The 19,786-nt window shown below is 39.7% G+C and overlaps 1 protein-coding gene and 1 pseudogene across 1 annotated transcript in view; one reads left to right on the top strand and one right to left on the bottom strand.

The window, feature by feature from the left end:
* The window catches only part of AVEN (apoptosis and caspase activation inhibitor), a 123,944-nt gene that overhangs the window by 45,609 nt on the left and 58,549 nt on the right, over positions 1–19,786 (top strand). The gene's annotated exons all lie outside the window — the stretch shown is intronic.
* The window catches only part of LOC102442223, a 58,884-nt pseudogene that overhangs the window by 38,689 nt on the left and 409 nt on the right, over positions 1–19,786 (bottom strand).

Here is a 19,786-nt window from a genome sequence, read left to right on the forward strand (position 1 = left end):
TCTCATCACTAACAACAATAATAAAAGGATATTTCCTACCTGCGTCCTCTCGCTACCTTGGACCTGTGCTCTCACAATGATGGTCATGACTTGTTTGAGTGTCCGTCTCCCTTACAGCTTTTGAGCTTCTTGAGGGCAGAGGCAGTGCCTTTCATCTTTGAGGTCCCTGTGCCTGGCAGGATACTTGGTATATGATAGGATATCAATACTAGTAAATGTTAGTAAAATGAGTTGAGTTGTCATATTTAAGAGTTCAGTAGATGTTTATGTTCTCCATTAATTGAGGTTTTAACAATATCTTAAGAATAAAAGCACAGACAACAATAGGGTGTTCCAAAAAATGTATATATACACTTTGGTATTAAGAGAATATGTACTATCGGTTAACTTTAAATTTTTTGGTTCATAAGAACTGAGATAAATAAAATTGCTTTTGTTCCTTTAAAGTTGATAGTCACCTTTACAGCAACCATGTCATAGCACTTGTGTTAATAATCTGAAATGTATTCTTTAATTTTGGAGTTGATCAGAATATATTTCTGTGAATTGTGAGATTTAAACAACCTTCAGAAACTTTATTTTAAATGCATTCTTTAGCTCCTGCCACTACAGTGGTGGTTTTTCCCCTTACATTTTTAGTACCTCGAGCTATTTATTGAAAAATACTAAAAATGTTACTTAAAAGTATTGTTGCTCTCTTTATTGTTATGCCTCCTATATCTTTAAAATATTGATGTTCTTTAGACATTTAGGAATTTAAAATTTACTTTTTAAATATATAAAATAAAATATTAGTTTAGTGATTCTTGATTCTTTATATCAGTTTGTACAGCAACGGAGAAAGCTGATATAGACAATTGAGAGACAGTATTTAATATTCTTATATGTATATTGGATATTTTAGAAATTGCATGTTGTTTCATGTTAATATCTGATTGTGTATATACTTGAGTATGTCTACATGTATAGTGTAGACCAAAGTCAAAAGATTTTTCCTGTCATTCTCGAAAATGAAAAACCTTTAAAATGTTTGGAATTGTTCATGGATTTTCTACCTAGTAGACACTCATTATTGCAATAGTTTCCATCCATACAGACATTGCATAGCTATCATTCATTTCCAAATGATTGTTTCCAAGAGAGTCTAAGCAATTATACTTTATGGTTAAATTACTTATTTAATTTAGTAGTTCCCAAGTGCATCTACATATCATAGATATTTCTGTTTTTCTTGTCTTTTTCTCTCACCTTTTCATGATGTTGTTTTACTTTTTCCACTCCATTAGTTGGGGTACAGTGCTCAGTTTGCAAGAGCTTGGACTACCCCAGCTGCTTGGCTTTTCCCTTCCTCAAACTGGGAGCAATCATCGTTTGTTTTTTTGCCCATATCAGTCTCCATCTGATGCATATGTGTCTGGCTACCTCTATTTTCTGTAGTGGTTTCTTGTAGTTAGATGGGAAAAGGGACTGGCAGGGTGATCTTGTGTTTGCCACCTGTATCTTAGTCTTCCCATTTCCGCGGAGGACAGCGGGGAGGGGAATCATTGCTTCAGTGGACCCTTCTGTCATCTGGCCTCCCACCCCACCTCACACCCGCTGCCCCGCACTTCACCTACCCCGCCCCGTCAGTTGCTATACTGTTCGCCCATGGAGTTTGCTTCCACTTCTAGGTCTTGTCCCCACCCCACTCTGTCTGAAATGTTCTTTCTCTGGATACCTGCATGGGCCACTTCTTTCTTTCACATTTCTGCTCGGTAGCAAGAGCCACACCACACGCCCTGTTCCCTCCCGGCTTCCTTCCCCTGGCTCCATAGTCACAGCAGATCTGTCAGGTCAGTGCTTGTTTCTCCCACTAGAACGGAAGTGCCTGGGGGCAGGGCCTTAGCTTTGTTCCCTCGGATTTGGGGGCTTCTACACTGAGCCTGGCACAGAGTAGTTGCTCTCTATTAGTTGATCAGTTGAATGAATTTCTCTGGAGCAGTTTTCCAGCTGGCGTTGGAGGGAGGGTTGGTTACGTGATTGGTTAGGAGATCTGGGGAGTCTAGCTGCGACCATCCCTGCCAGCACACATTCAGAGACATCTGTGCCTCCCATCTGGGCTTCCCTTCTAAGGTTCACGTGACTAGGGCTGCCAGGTCAATTACCTCCCATTTTTTACTGCTGTCATTTCTTCTCTGTTCTTCTGGATTTAGGCTTAAAAATTGTCTATAGCAGTTACTTAAGTGAGAGTTCAGGAGGGAGTGGAGGTGAGATTTGTATTTCGTTCACTCTGTCAGACCAGAAGTTGAGCCCTTTATTCATTCCTACTTTATTCACTTACACATTAATTTCTTCCATGAATTTTTTGAATATTAACTTTGTGCTAGGCCCTCGGACTGAAATATATAATTCCTGCTCTCACTGAGGCTGTGTCCTAGGGTTAGTCGGTGGTGAATCTTGATGAAGAAAGATCAGGAGTTTTTTGTACTATTCTTGTTTTTGTAAGTTTGCAATGATTGAAAAATAAATGTTTTTAAAAAACATGTCACGCAGGAACTAAATGATAAAGAGCCTTCTATGGCATGTCCGATATCCTGATGGCTTTGTGAACCATCGAAGGTTTAAGGCAGGTGAGTGCCTTGGAGTTTGGAAAGATTAATAACTCTGAGTGTAAACTAGGATGGGTTTGAGGTCAATGTGACTGGAGGCAGGGAGAGCAGGCTGGAGGCTGTCGCAGTAATCCAGGAATGATGAGGGCCTAAGATGAGACACTGAGGATAGACAAAGGCAGCTTTCCCCCTAATATCCATTTTATCGGATTCCCTGGGAGCTAACACTGTTTCTGTGGTAACAGAACCCACCGACATCCCATTATTAAGGAAAGTGAGCTTGTTCTTATAGACTAAGGGTCTCTGGTGGTGGCACCCAGAGATGGTACTAGCTAGGATTTATGACAAAATTGGCACTGCCGTGTGCAAGAAGGTAACTGGGTGATTACTGACAGCTCCGTGGCTGCAATTCTGAGACATTGCCCAGATTAAATTCAGTTGGTCTGATAGAGAAAATGTTGGAATTTGCACAATACAGTTGTTTAAAGTTATCTCAGCCAAGTATTATAACCCTATTATATTGGGTTGCATATTCTGTATCATTGGACAGCCTTTGCTTGCTCTTGTTGCTATGGAGAGTCTGTCCCTGCTATGCTAGGCTAATCTGTGCATTAAGGATTCTCTATATATCTTCTTTATGGAAGAGCCTTTCTGTCATTTTTACTTCAAGTGTTTCTCTCTCTCTCTCTCTCTCTCTCTCTCTCTCTCTCTCTCTCTCTCTTTTAAATCATCACTCCTTGAGGATATTTTTCTCATTGGTTCTAGAGAGAGTGGAAGGGAGGGGGAGAAAGAAGAGGGTAAGGAAAGAGAGAGGGGGCGGTGGAGAGTGAGAGAAGAACATCATGTGACAGAGATACATCGATAGGTTGCCTCCCACACATGACCTGATTGGGGCGGGGTGGCGGGGAGGGTGCACAGGAAACGTCGAGCAGGGATCAGACTTGCAATCCAGATTCGTGCCCTTGACCGGGAAACGAACCTAAGACCACCCATTGCGTAGGCTGATGCTCTTACCACTGAGCAACGCAAATGTTTCTCTTTTAACAAAAGAACTTTTGGTTAATTGACTATTTTAAAATTTCTATTGACTTCTGTTCCCATGTAGGTATTGTTCTTTGTGCTTACTGTTATGGGAACTTCATCTAAAACTACAGTCCACACAGATCCTGGTTTTCCCATATAGTGTAACAGGTGATTGAGAAGAACTGCAGATCTGGTGAATTCCTTGCACAGGTAATAGGTCCCCAGCACTGAACAAGGCACAGTGAAGGCTTCTCTGATCTGCTCAGGGGCAGGGGTTATGGCCTAAGTAATTTTTATATTCCCTGCAGTTGCCAGTGTAGCTGCTGGATCACTGTTGAATTGAGCCGAGAAAGTGGAAGGCTGTGTCCTGGGAGCCACATTAGGGCTGCCTGGGACTTGCAGGCAACTTCATTCAGCAGGTGTCTGTATGTGTTGAGTAAATACAGTAACATCAATCTTACTTAAAGATTTGGGCTGAAGAAAGTGATTAAAAACATTAAAAAATTTGTGGTAAACACACACAACATAAAGTTTACCATCTTGGTCATTTTTCAGTGTATGATTCAATAGTGTTAAGTATAATCAAATTTGAAACAGATCCCTAGAACTTCTTCATCTTGGAGATCTGAAACTTTTTAGCCATTAAATAACTCCTCTTTCCCCCTTCCTCCACCCATAACCACCATACGTTCTATGAATTTGACTACTCTAGATACCTTGTATAATTGGAATCATGACACATCTGGTTTTTTGCAACTGGCTTATTTCACTTGGCATAATGTCCTTATGGTTCATCCATATTGTAACATGTGACGGGATTTCCTTCCTTCTTAAGGCTGAATAATTTTCATTGTATGTATATATTTTATTAACCCATTCATCTGCCAATAGATATTTGGGTTGCTCCCTCTTGGCTGTTATGAATGGTGCTGCTTTGAACATGGGAGTGCTAATATCTTTTGGAGTTCTTGATTTCAGTTCTTTTGGATATATAACCAGAAGTAAAATTCCTAGATTATATGGCAGTTTGTTTTTAATTATTTGAGGAACCTCTGCTGTTTTCTATAGTGGTCACAACATTTTACAGTCCTAACAACAGTGCATAGGATTCCAATTTCTCCACTTCCTCACCAACACAAAAACATTTCTATTAAAACAAATGTATACTATGGTGTTGAATCTTATGAATTTCAAATGAATTTTAAAGGTTAAACAGAAGACTTCACATAAATTTTGATTCGATGATAGATCCTCTAACAGAAGTACTTTGGTGGAAACATTTGAGAAGATCTGGATTATAAAAGAAATGCTCAGGGTAATCGAGATGAGGAGAATTCATGTGCATACATGGAGATAAAGAACATTTTCTTAAAGCAGCATGTCTCAAAGTACAACTCCATCTTTAAACACTCAGCACCGTAGGCATGTAGGAGGGAGATGAAGACTTCCTGAATGGGAGCTGGAAGAATGAAGGTAAAGGGAATTGACAGCAGAAAGAATGTGCATTAATGTAAAAAAATGTGATCTTATAATTTTACAGTCATAGAATTTGACATTGAGAGCTAATTTTCTGTGCCTTTTCTTCTCTGCAACTGGATGTAGTGACTGTGAGTTTATTTAATGAGGACAGGTTCAGTATTTTTATTGTGATTTTTCATCAAGATCTGACACCAAGTCTTCAAGAGCCTTAATGATCTGGGTCACAAAATCCTTGGCGTGGATTTAAAAGACTTTACAAATACCATTTTGTTAGCTAATCTATTATGACCAAGTGTTTTTGATGATGGTGATTTAGGGTAGGCTGTTCCTTTATTTTCTTTTTCTTTGAAATAACTGGAAGGAAGAAAGAACATTTACTATTAAGAGAGCAAATGCTGAAAAAGTGAAGTATTTAGATATCTAACAAAGTGTTCTACTTTTTGCAAGTATTGCCCATTATGTGTGACTCTAAATCAATCTAGTTCAAGTGTTTATATTTTCAACATGAATGTTGAGTATAAGCCTGTTGTCTTGTTTCTTTTTAAAAAATTTTCTTTTTTTTTTAATCCTCACCTGAGGATATTTTTTCCATTGCTTTTTAGAGAGAGTGGAAAGGAGGGAGGGATAGAGAGAGGGAGGGGGGAAAGAGGAGAGAGAGAGAGAGAGAGAGAGAGAGAGAGAGAGAGAGAGAGAGAAACATTGATACGATGAGAAAGACACATTGATTGGTTGCCTCCCATACGACCCTTGACCGGGGCCAGGGATCTAATCTGCAGCCGAGGTACGTGCCCTTGACTGGGAATCGAACCCGTGACCTTTGGTGCTTGTTCTAACTGCTGAACCACACCAGCCAGGCATTCTGTTTTGTTTTTTAATGTAAACTGTGCAATTACCAAAACTAAAGCTAAAACAACCAGGCAAGAACAGATATCAGTTACACTCTAACAGGGTACTTGTGGTTTATGTACTTGGACCAGAGAGCTGGTGATGGTTTTCTCACACTGACCATGTTCTCTGGTTGGTATTTTTCTGGTACCTGTATCAAGAGGAAAGTTATACTGTTTGGTGTTAACCTTGAACAATTGGATGTTGGAAAATTAATATTTAGAAATTAGTCAAATATTTTTGAGTAACATAGAATGTCAGAAACACAAAACAAACAACAAAAACCAAATCAGTTTCAGTTTAGGAATTAAATATCATCACATTATGTTTAAGCAAGCACTTTCCAAAATGCCTTCTTGGAGCACTAAAGTTACAGGGTGTTAATGTGATATCTGGTGAAGAAAGGGTTTTGTTGTTGCTTGGGTCAATCAGATTTCTATACTCTAGGGTTTCTCAGAGCCTTTAGTATTTCCATGTTCACTGTGAATTGCTCAGAATGAAGTATAGCATCCAGCATTTCTGAAATATTTGTGGCACTATGTTTTCTTAGAGCATCTTGCAGGACTAATATTCTGTAGAACAAATTGTAGAAAGCAGATTAGGAATTACTAGAGCCAGAGTTTTATTGTAGGTCACAGGAGGGACTTATGGTCCAAATGAGGTTGAATCCCTATTGTCAACCAAAGAGATAAGAATCCCGCAGATCACATAGACATTTGAATTAGATCAGCCGTGGGCAAACTACGGCCCGCGGGCCGGATTCGGCCCGTTTGAAATGAATAAAACTAAAAAAAAAAAAAAAAAAAAGACCGTACCCTTTTATGTAATGATGTTTACTTTGAATTTATATTAGTTCACACAAACAGTCTATCCATGCTTTTGTTCCAGCCCTCCGGTCCAGTTTAAGAACCCATTGTGGCCCTCGAGTCAAAAAGTTTGCCCACCCCTGAATTAGATGTTATGTCTGCATCCTGCTCCCCAGTTTCACAAGTCTGACTGAAGTCTGCTTTGGGGACACATCACTGGTGATGAGCTGTCCTGCCAATCAGTGACTCCTGTATTTACACTTTCTGAAACTAGGGAGAAACCAAAAGGTTGATTGATAAGAGGCGGGAATAAAAGGAAGTTATTTTGTTGAAATATTTCGTGTTACTTGATTTTGAAAAGAGATAATAAGTGCCTAAATGGTTCTTCAAGGTTGTTAAAAGGAAACAGATGCTGATTTACATTATATCTAAGTCCAAATTATTATTTTCAGCTCACTGTACCACATCATCCCCATATGTGGGAAGGGTGTATAGAATCATAGAATTTTAGAGTTGCCAGAACTTTTAACAATTATTTCATGGTATTTTTAAGGACAAGAAACCTGAAGTCTAGAGATACTAACATAACTCAATTCACAGCTAGTTTATGGCAAGGTTTAGACTGGAATTCAGGTCTCCTGTTTGCTAGTTTAAAATTCTAGTGCATTTTTTCAACTTTTAAGTGTGGTAGTGAACTAACTAATTCATTCTCTCTCTCTCTCTCTCTCTCTCTCTCTCTCTCTCTCTCTATATATATATATATATATATATTAAAGGCCCGATGCATGACATTCATGCACTGAGGGGGGGGGGGGTCCCTCAGCCCGGCCTGTGCCCTCTCATAGTCCAGGACCCCTCAGGGAGAGGGCCTAAGTCAGAAGGTGGACATCCCCTGAGGGGTCCTTAGCGCTGCTGCAGAGGTGGGAGAGGCTCCCACCACCGCTGTTGCGCTCACCAGCCGTGAGCCCGGCTTCTGGCTGAGCAGCGCTTCCCCTGTGGGAGCATACCAACCACCAGGGGCAGCTCCTACATTGAGCATCTGCCCCCTAGTGGTTAGTGCGTGTTATAGCGACTGGTCATTCCACTGTTTGGTTGATTTGCATATTAGCCTTTTATTATATAGGATATATATATATATATATATATATATATCTATATATCCCTCTCTCCCACTTTCTCCCTGTATTGTTCCTTTAGAGTTTACCTCTGTAGGGGACTTGGTCTTTAGCATATTTTATTCAGTTGTACATGTTACTCCATAGATAACAATTGATACTGATTTCTAGCCTCTGATCCTATTTCCTAAGACGGTGCCAATTTACACTGGCAATTCATGAATTATAATTGATGATAAAATTTGATCAAATTCTGTTGACCACATTGTAAATTCAGTGATACTTGAGTATAGAAGAGGGAGGAGTGAAAGACTGCTGGGAGATTTTAAGGCTTTTTAGTGGCTGGGAGAGTGACAATGCTATTAAAAGAAATAGGCATATCTGATGCTGTGGATTTGGCAGGAAATGTGATGTTTGCGGTTAGCCATCTAGAGCTACCATATCATTTATTCTGAAAATGTAATTCACACATGCTCAATCTAAAAAACTGAACAATATGGCATGTTGATTACTATGTTACTGCTAATAGGTTCTATGTAAATGTGTAGCAAGTGGTTCAGATTTGTAGGAGTTCTTTGTATATTCTAGAGATAGATGTTCATTTTTGTTGGTTACATGTGTGAAAATATTTCCTCCCAGGAAATGGCCTGTTTAAAAATGTTTTTATTACCTTGCATAATTTAATAAATTAAAGCAATGGATCGTAGACTTGAAAGTAAGAACTACTATAAAATTTGTGTGAACCATGAGAAAGAAGACACCTACTAAGAAGGGCTCCTGGTGGCTAACTGGGCTCAATTAAAAAACAAAAAACAAAAAAAGCAAAAAAAACAGAACCTAGCAGCCATTTCTACATAGGGACTTCTCATGCAAACCTTACTTCAGGGAGAAGCGTGCGTTGAACTGCCTGCCTGCACTGTGTCCTGCCATCCAAGTCAGCCCTTATAAAGGAGTTCCTGGAATCCTATTTAAGCCAATAGGTCTGAGGTATTTTCCATCCAATTGGAGTTATGTTGCTTAGACCAGCCAGAGCAGCTCTATTCTGACCAATCAGGACAGTGCCTTCTGGGCCAATCATATTGTGAGGATTTGGAGTCTTCATTTGCATGAGGACAGACCAATCAGGAACCAGGGGCAGGGACTTCTGTCCATATAAGCCAGCTCCCCTCTGACTACACAGTGCACTTTCCCTTTCTTTTCTTTCTTTCTTTTTTTTTTAAATATTATTTCAGAGAGGAAGGGAGAGGAAGAGAGAGAGAGAAACATCAATGATGAGAATCATTGATCGGCTGCCTCCTGCACACCCCCTACTGGGGACCCATCAGTCCACAGGCTGATGCTCTATCCACTGAGCAAAACCACTCATTTACTGATGGGCATTTGGGCTACTTCTAAATTTGGGCTATTGTAAATAACGCTGAAATAAACATAGGAGTGCAGATATTCTTTCAAATTAGTGCTTCAGGTTTCTTTGTTTATATTCCCCCAAGTGGAATTGCTGGGTCATAAGGCAGTTCCATTTTTAATGTTTTGAGGAAACTGCATACTGCTTTCCACAGTGGCTGCACCAATCTACATTCCCACCAACAGTGGACAAGGGTTTCCTTTTCTCCACATCCTTGCCAATAGTTTTTTGATTTATTGATGATAGCCATTCTGACAAGTGTCAGGTGATATCTCATTGTGGTTTTAAGTTGTATTTCTCTGATGGTTAGTGATGTTGAGCATCTTTTTATATGTCTGTTGGCCATCTGTGTGTCCTCTTTGGAGAGGTGTCTATTAAGATCCTTTGCTCATTTTTAAATTGGATTTTTTTTTGTTTTGTTAATCCTAACCTGAGGCTATTTTTCCTTTGATTTTTTTATTTTCTCGTAGGATGGAGGTGGTGTTAAAACAAGATCAGGAGAGGAGGAGGAGGAGGAGGAGGAGGAGGAGGAGGAGGAGGAGGAGGAGGAGGAGGAGAGAAAGACATTGAGGTGAGAGAGACACATTGATTGCCTCCCACACTCGCCTCAACCAGGGTGGGGGATCTAGCCTGCAACCAAGGTCTGTGCCCTTGACCTTGACCCTTCAAATCTGGGACCATTCAGTCCTTGGGCCCATGCTCTATCCACTGAATAAAACTGGCTAGTGCAGATTGGTTTTTTTTTGTTGTTGTTTGTTTTTGGTTTTTTTTTTTTTGGTGTTGAGTTATATAAGTTCTTTATTACTCCTTATCAGATGTATTATTGGCAAATATGTTCTTCCAATCAGTGGGTTGTCTTTTCATTTTGTTAATGTTTTTCTGTGCTATGCAAAAACTTTTTAGTTTGATGTAGTCCCACGTCTTTATTTTTTCTTTTGTTTCCCTTGTTTGAGGAGATATGTAAGAAAAAATATTGCTATGAGAAATGTCTGAGATTTTACTGCCTATGTTTTCTTTTACAGTTTTTATGGTTTCGAGAATTTCATTTAAGTATTCAATCCATTTTGAGTTTATTGCTATAAAAAGTGGTCTGGTTTTATTTTTTTTGCTTGTATCTGTCTAATTTTCCCATCCCCATTGTATGTTCTTGTCTCCTTTGTCAAATATTAACTGACCATAACCCTGCTGTTTCGATTACTATAGCTTGTAGTATAGCTTGGTATCAGGTAACGTGATTCCTCCATCTTTGTTCTTCTTTCTCAAGATTGCTTGGCTATTCAGGATCTTTTGTGCTTCCATATAAATTTTTGGAATATTTGTTCTATTCCGTGAAATACCATTGATATCTTGATAGGAAATTTATTGAATCTATAGATTGCTTTGGGTAGTATGGACATTTTAATGATGTTAATTATTTCTGTTCATGAACACAGTATATGCATCAACTTATTTGCATCTTCAGTTGCTTTCTTCAGCATCTTATAATTTTCTGTGTACAAGTCTTTTACATTCTTGATTAATTTTATTCCTAAGTATTTTATTATTATTATTATTATTAATTATTTAATCCTCACCTGAGGATATTTTAGAGAGAGTGGAAGGAAGGAAGGAAGGGAGGGAGGGAAGGAGAGAGAGAGAATGAGAAAGAGAAAGGGAGAGAGAGAGAGAAAGAGAGGGAGAGAGAGAGAGAAGGAGACAGAAAGGTGTTTTTGCTAAGTGATGGATTGAGCCTCAGCAGTGAGGAATTTCTTTAGTAATGAAAGTTCTTTTTTCAAAACAATCTTTTACCATTATGGGTTTGTCTTCTGTTTTTGTTGATGCTGATTTTAAATGTTAAACATATTTGATAAGTGGAATCTGAGAAGGTTGATCTGTCTTAATAACTTGGGATCTGAATTTTCATTGCAAGTGGAAATGACTTATTAACTGATTTGGTGATTTAAAAATCAAGTAACATTTTGAATGAGGCTTCACTATTTTCTTTTTAAAATACTTGTGGAACCTGCCCTGGTTGGTGTTTCTCAGTGGTTAGTGTCAGCCCATGCACAGAAATGCCATAGGTTCGATTCCCAGTCAAGGGCGGGTGGGTACCTGGGTTGCTGGTTCATCCCTAGTCGAGGCGCATACAGGAGGCAACCAATCGATGTGTCTCATATCGATGTTTCTCCCTCCCTCCCTCCCTCCCCCTCTCTCTCTAAAAAATTCAATGAAAAAATATCATTGGGTGAGTATTAACAAAGTAAAAATACTTTTAGAACCTTTTCTGACATTTTGAGGGAGTTATGTGTAATCATAAAAAGTATGTTGGCCATGCACATATAGCAGAATTGCACATTTATTATTATAGTGTTTGGTCCATTTTATGATTAATTTTCTTTAGAAAAAAGAAATCATCTCTCTAAGTATCTTAGTGAGTTTGGATCATTGAGGTTATTTTTGGAGGCAGAGCCCTTAGATCAGCGGTTCTCAACCTGTGGGTCGTGACCTCTTTGGCAGTTGAACGAACTGGGTTGCCCCAGACCATCCTGCATATCAGATATTTACATTACGGTTCATAACAGTAGCAACATTACAGTTATGAAGTAGCAACGAAAATAATTTTATGGTTGGGTCACAACATAAGGAACTGTATTTAAAGGGCCAGAAGGTTGAGAACCACTGCCTTAGATTCTTCTGGAATAAAGATTTCCTCTTAGATGCCTTACCGCTGAGACATGTAGTGTTTTGATGCTACATATTTTGTTGTAGTGAACTTGTTTTTGATTTCTTACTTCTGACTTTCTAAAGTTTCTCACCGAGTCCTTCGACGCAGCCAGTGTTAATGTGTGACATAGTCAAGTTAGAGAGTGACTGAATCATAGGCAGCATCTTATCAGTATTGTAAAGGTAACTGGGAATGGGGCAGAGCTGTGGGGAAAATTTGTCATTTTGACAGACTGAACCTTACAGATGAAAAAAAGTCACTTGCCCTGTTTACAGCCATTGGATAAAGAGATGGACAGAATGTTCTTTTGTATTATAGCGATGACTGGCTTCTGTTGTAGCTCTCCATCTGGTATTGATTATTGAAATACTGAGGGCTTTTGTTACTGGCCACTATCTAGTTGTCCTGAGTTCTGGCCTGGGGTTCTCTGTATCTCCACATGAAGCTGGGCAGATCACTCAGCTCTAACCGTGTTCCCTCAGAGCTTCATAGCCTTGTTCCTGCTTCTAAAAGACCACTGTGCTCCAGCAGGTCAGAGAGAGATAAGAGCTCTCCTTGGAATAAGCTCCACTCCTCTCAAAGACTCAGAGTGCTTGTATGAATTGTGATTTCTAATAAGAAATATATATATTTAGTCTCTGTCCCCCTTTCTGGCACAAAGCTCCTAAAACCCTTGGAATTTCCTTGGTGATTAGAGCAATAAAGGTGTCTTTTGTTATGTTACTAAAGTGACTTTTGGATAGCCCCTAAGGATGGGCTCTGGTTGCCAAGAGAATCTGTCATGTGATTAGAGGGCTGGAACTTTCGGTCTCACCCCCTTGACCCCTCTGGGTTGGGGAGAGGGGGTAGAGTTTGAAGCAACTGCCGATGGCCAATGATTTAATTAGCCACACCTACATGAAGAAGCCTCAATGAACACCCAAAAGGAGGGGTTCAGCGAGCTCCTAGGCTGATGACCAGGTGGAGGTTCAGGGAGAAAGGCTTGCTCAGAGAGCACGGAAGCTGTGTGCCCTTCCCCTACACTGTGCTCCATACATCCTTTTCACCTGGCCGTTCCTGTTATATCCTTTGTAATAAACTGGTAATCTGGTGAGTAGAATAAACTCATTTCCTGAGTTTTGTGAGCTACTCTAGCAAATTAATCAAACCCAAGGAGGGGGTCGTGGGACCCTTTGGTTTATAGACAGTAGGCCAGAAGCACAGGTGACAACCTGGACTTGTGATTGGCATCTGAAGTGGAGGACAGTCTTGTGGGACCGAGTCCTTAACTGTGGAACCTGGTGCTGTCTCCGGGTAGATAGTATCAGAAGTGAGTTGAGATGTAGGACACCCAGCTGGTGTCTGTGAATCGCTTGGTGGTGCGGGGAAACCCACAGGCTGCAGTCCGTGCCAGAACAAGGCTGTGACCTCTGTGATTCTGGAGCTGCCAGGCTGTGAGAAGGAGCACGGTTCTCCCAGGTTTCCTTCATCTCAAGCCATTGCTCTGGCTGTGTCCTGTAAAGGGAATGTCTGAAGCAATGGCTTTCAAACTTTTGAACAGGATCTAAGTAAGAAATACAGTTTATACTGTTTTCCCTTCTCCACACATAGCAGACATAAAAGATTCATGAAACATCTTACATTTACTATATACGGTGTCTTTGATGTATTCTATTGTTTATTTCATTTTGATACCCAACTAAATTGATTTTATAAACCACTGATACATCAAAACCTGCAACTGAAAAATAATTCTGGCTTAAGGAGACCTTTATCACTTTCCTTCCTAATTGCATATTATTCCTGTTATAGTTTAACTTCCTCATAAAAGTAATGCTCCAAAAATGTGTCTGTTGTCATGTCTGTGTACATACAGTTTGTCTTGTGCGTGTCTACACGTAACTGACAAGAACATGTTACCGAACTGAAGGGGTTGGTGTGCCTGTGTGTGTTCATCAAAGCCCAATCAAATGCAAACAGGAGTTTGCATCTGAGAAAGTAAAGGTTATTTAAGGAAATGGCCCCAAGCCTGGAGTCACTGGTGAGGTAGTGCTGTAAAAACACCTGGCTCCCTGATGGCTTCTAGGGGATGGGTTCTGTAGGGGAAAATCATAATCATGGTGACCAAGGGAGTCAGGGTCCTGGTCGCTAATGATGGGTTGGAGCCAGAGTAGGGGGTAGTTGATCATCAGGTCCTGATATCACCCATAGGGTTGCTTTGCCTGGCTTCACAAAGGTGTGGTCAGTGGGGTCATTCTTTTCTGAGCCTGGAGCTGAAACACAACGGAGGCCTCGGTGGCTAAGTGGTTGAGTGCCGACCTATGAACCAGGAGGTCATGGTTTGATTCCTGGTCAGGGCATATGCCCAGGTTTCGAGTTTGATCCCCGATTGTGCAGGAGGCAACTGATCAATGATTCTCTCTCATCACTGATGTTTCTATCTCTTCTTCTGACTTCCTCTCTAAAATCAGTAAAAATATATTTAAGAAAAAAAAGATGAAATTAAATATTTAAAATTAAATACTTGGTTTGCTATAATCTTCTTTATTTGAATGAATTTAGTGAAAACATCCAGCATACTTTCTTTTTTGGCAAATACATAAATTTTACAAAAGGTTTTAAAAGGTGTCTTAATTTGATAGTTACGTGCTGGGTGAAGTAATGTAAAAATAAACCTATACAAAAGATCCATCCTATAAATGGAATTTCAGTTTTTGAAAGTTGCCTTACTTAAGTGAAGAGGGATAATGGTTTATGATTCAGACTATAGATAATGTACTCATTATTTACACTATATCTGTCATTGGTAGTCATTCTGAAAGAAAAGCACCTACAGGAACGTGTATCTTCTGTTTTTTTCTAAGGGGTAGGCGGTGTATGCTAGTAAAGTACAGGATCTGCCCAGAGAAGGGAAGGAAAGGGGGTGTTTAAAAATCATGAACTCATAGTTATCATGATTATCATGCCATTAGTTCTTAAATTATAACATACTACTTTTCATTCAGAATTAAATAATGCGATCATCCCAAGTTTTGGATTCACAGTGACTACTCCCATAGCATTTTTCATTTAGCAGGAAGGTATTCATAGGCTGTTTTACATGAAAGGAAGAGGGAATATTTTGCTCAAAGTCTTTAAGGAAAGAGTTATGGATTATAATTTATGCATATTTTATTCATGCTAACACTCTTTTGTAGAAAGTCTCTTTATGTTCAGGACCTGACTTTTACTTGGTTTAAACTGAACTTCACATTAGTACTTAGTTAATAAACTGTCTTTAGGGATTACTAAAGTGGTTCTTTTTTGCTGATGGATCCAAAATAGTAAGTGTGTCATGATTCACTTCCTTGTGTCATGGCTGGATGTTGAGATGCTATCCTGAATCCTATCTTTTTTTAAAATATATTTTAAAAAACCTTTATTGTTGAAAGTATTACATATGTCTCCCCCATCCACCCTCCCATTTACCTCTTCAAGCCCACTCCCATCCCCCACCCCAGGCCTTTACCACCCTATTGTCTGTGTCCGTGGGTTATGCATATATGCATACAAGTTCTTTGGTTGATTTCTTCCCACCCACCCACCCTTACCCGCATTTCCTCTGAGGTTTGACAGTCTGTTCCATGCTCCTGTGTCTCTGGGTTTACTTTGTTCATCAGTTTATTTTGTTCATTAGATTCTGCATCTGAGTGAGATCATGTGATACTTATCTTTCTCTGACTGGCTTATTTCGCTTAGCATAATACCCCCCAGGTCCATTCATGCTGTTGCAAATAGTAAGAGGTTTTTCTTTTTTATTATAGCTGTGTAGTATTCCATTGTGTAAATGTACCAGTTTCTTCTATTCCCCAATAAAATAGTCTCAACTCCAGTACATAGTTCTGCTCATTCCTGAAAGATTAGGAAACCACAGACAGAGGGACAGAGAAAGAGAGAGACGATTATTTGTAAAATGATGGAAGGTCTATGTTAATTTTTTCTGTTGTCTTGGGGACTTACTATACCATAATTGGACAATTCCCTAATCTATTCCTCAATTATGGTGCATTTATGGGATTCCTTTGGTAGATCTCAGACAGACAGGACTGTTCCCCCTCCCCCAGCAGCAGTTATGCCACTTATAACCGAGCATATTTATTTTCATCAGTCTGTAATCATATAATTTTAATTCAGTTCCCTAGTCGTTTAATGCCTTATGTTCCTATTTGTTCTGAATAAATTTCCCTTCTGAGATATGTGAAGATTAAACTTCAGTTGCCTGCTTCACTGTGTATTTAGGGATACTGTGTTTCCCATTTATCACCTGCTGCTAATCTTTAGCAGTGAGATTAAATGGCATTTGTTAGAAGGTGTTTTGATCTATCTTTGAAAAGGGTAGTAAAGAGTAATTCATCATAGTAATGCCTTTTTTTCCCTATTTTATGTGCAAATTTAGGTTGCTTGCTGAAACATTCTAATTTTGTAATGGTGGTAGAGAATTCTTGCTTTAGTTTCGTGGCTTGTTTAAGTAATAAAAAATCGGATAAATCCTTGAAGCATTTGTAAATGCAGCAGCCTTGAAAGGTAGCCTCCTTTCCCGTGGCAGCTCACAAGGCTGGCGCCAGCACCGGTCCACAGTTTTTCTTGTTTTCCTTTAACCCGGGGGTTGGCCCAGGCCTGTCTATTGAAAGACAGTCTGCAGCTATGAGTCGTGGGCCAGTCGCTTGAAATCACTCACATTATGAAGTCAGGACCTTGGCAGAATGATGTTCGACTTCCTGGGTGACTGGGCTTAACATTTCTGCGCCTCAGTGACTAACAGTCTACAAAATGTGTGTGGGAAACAGAATGCGTCAAAGCACAACTAAGACCCTGGTGCCAAGGTGATAAAATGCACACTTTATCTGCTGAACATATTGGTGATTCTGGGTCAGGCATCCCATTCTCCACCTCTCTGGGTCTGAAGCCCCACCAAGAGCACCATTTCCCTCTCCCCAGTCAGTTGCTTCTTGGCGAGCGCTCTGCCTGTTTTACTCCAAGCTCCTGTACCGTTTATTAGTCCTCAGAGCGCATTCAGCCTAGACTTGCTGGCCGCAGCCCTCCCTACCTCGGTTCTTTACGGGGGGGTGGGAGGGGGCCCCCCTTCCCTGCCAACTTCACAGCCCCATCTTGCTGGCCTTGTTTCCGTTGTCAAATTTAGAAACATCCCTCTGCCTCCCACCGGATCCTGGGCAGTCAGATGTGCAACATTCCATCACTGCTGAAAGTCCTGCTGGGCAGCGCTGCTCTTAAGGGTGGTGTTAGATCCATCGCGTCCAAACTCTCACACCTGCCCCACATTTCTCTCAAGATTTGTGACATATATTCATGGTCACTTTAAAACTTTTCCGCATTTTTACTTGGCTGTTTTCCCCCACCTGGAAGCACCCCTGCTTCACCCTGCTTTCCACTTCTCTAAGTCCTACATTATTTCACTGTAGTTGTGCTCGGTATGTGCAGCTTTATTATATTGAGCAGGTTTTAATTTATTTTTCAAGTTTACATTCAATATTATTTTGTATTATTTCAGGTGTTGAGCTGGTTTTGGTTACTTTTTGGAGGATGGGGCCAGACCGGACCCGGGTCCTCTGAATGCCCTGTGTGCTTTAGGCATTAAGTGAATAGTTAGTGGAGATGGAAATGCTCTATATTAAGGTCGATAAATTACCACCCGAAGGCCACATCTGGTCAATTGCCTGATCTATGAAATTAACGTTTTATTGTAAATAACGTTTTATTGGAAACACAGCCACATCTATTTATTTATTTATTGCCTATGAGTGCTTTTGTACTGTAATAGTGAGTTGAGTAGTTGTGTTGCAGAAGACCAAAGAAAAACCAAGCGCCGATTTAAAGAAAAGGAGGGACACTGTTTAATATGCCGGTGGACTCAGGGAATAACTTCCCAAATCTGAGTGAAGAAACATGCAGGGGGCTTCTTTGTATATCTCCCTGTGGTCTTTATCCCGCAAATATGGATTATGCTTCCGGTCCTTTTCTCGGGCCTTGCAAGAAGGCCCCCAGGTGTTGGGGGTCTCCAGGCCATATCTGATGGTTTGGCCTGGTGTCAGTGTTAATAACCCTCCCTCCGGGGCAGTGCACTGTTCGCAGTTTTATGGCCTCTGTAACAGGTTCTGTAAGACCAGTTTCTGGGAAGGAGGTGACTTAATTATAGGTTATCAAGAATGTACACTGAGCTTGCTGGCATGGATTCCAATTCCTAGCCCCCAAAATATCAGGGTTACATTGGAATTAGCCCTTTTTAGCCTTCTCAGTTGTAGCAGAGATTAAGTGATCCACAAAGCCTAATATATTTACTATTCGGTCTTTTGCCAAATAAGTTTCCCAGTTTGGTTTGCATTTGTAATATTGCAGGCTCCCACAGTTGCATGTCTTAGAATTTGGAAGTCCCAGAAAAAGTCAATTAATATGCTAGATGAATTAATATGCTGATTAGTTTTTATTAATGCATTTGCTTGGCTATTATATTGTAAGGTTACATATAATTATCATTAACATTATGGAAGTTAAACACATGTTTCAGGGTAGAATAAATTCCCAAGTAGTCCTTTAATTGCTCAAACAATATTTGACTAAATCTTACGTTACTGATTCTTTTTTTCTGCCTAATAAGATTGTTTCATTGAAATGAAACAAAGAATGGTAATTATCAAGTTCATTCCCATTCTTTTTACCTTATCCCTTTCTAATGCAGTTTGCCTTGATCTTGTAAAAACTTTCTAATTTTAAAATACAATTTACATTCTTAAAATATGTTTCTTAGACCAACTTAGAAACTATAAGATTTATTTTATATAATATTTATTAAAACATATATATGATACTGATTAGAATACCTGTAGAGCAGACATAAAGTCAACATTAATTTATTCATTCCTAACAAAATTTTGATTAAGCTTAGTTTATAGGACAAAAAAAGAAAAGAAAGAAACATTAAAATATCAAAAGTGAAGCAGAAAATGCATTTCATGAAATAGCTGTTCAAAATAGAAGGTCTTTGAGATAACACAGATCCATAAGAATCAGATCATATCCCACATCAGGCTTTATTGATAATTTACTAATAATTGGTTACACAATTTATAAGACATATTTTTAAGGGGTTATATGTCATAAATTTAAAGATTCCAGATTTATTAACCATAAGCAATCCTAGGCAGATTTGCTACGTCCCGATAAGATAATTCCATATATTAGGATTCTTTTGTTGTTGAAATAGGAAAAGTTAAAGCCAACATTTTTCTTAAAATGTTCTAAAAAGTCCATCTGAAAGAGGTTGAGTTACTTGGGACCTAGTTATGCCTTCAAGAGGTGTGGAAGATGAGTTCTGATGCCAGAGGAATTAATGCTTCCTAAATATAAGACATAGTCAGGGACACTGAATCCAAAGCTAAATTTTCTATAATGGAGATGCCATCCAGCTAGGACAGATTTCTCCTTATTAAGCTATTTGAGCCCAGGAGGCTTAGCAAGGTGGCAACAAGGGAATGTTACTAGAGAGAAGAAGCCAGGCATTGCTGCATGATGTCATTACCCAGTGCACACAGCAACCCTTTCTGGGTTAGGCTGAGCCGTAGGCTGCATGTAAAACCATCGCTCTCAGCTATGCTTTGGGGAGCTGTACGCCGGAGGATGGCCAGGACTTTAAACACCTGTTCGACACCTTGTTATTGGATCAGGACCGAGGCGGGAGTGCACCTTTAGGGTATGTTTCAGACAATATGTGAAAGCCGCCGAGCCAGGAGGGCAAGCGCAACTGCGAG

Source organism: Myotis lucifugus, unplaced genomic scaffold (genome assembly GCF_000147115.1).
Source record: "Myotis lucifugus unplaced genomic scaffold, Myoluc2.0 scaffold_38, whole genome shotgun sequence".
NCBI lineage: Eukaryota > Metazoa > Chordata > Mammalia > Chiroptera > Vespertilionidae > Myotis > Myotis lucifugus.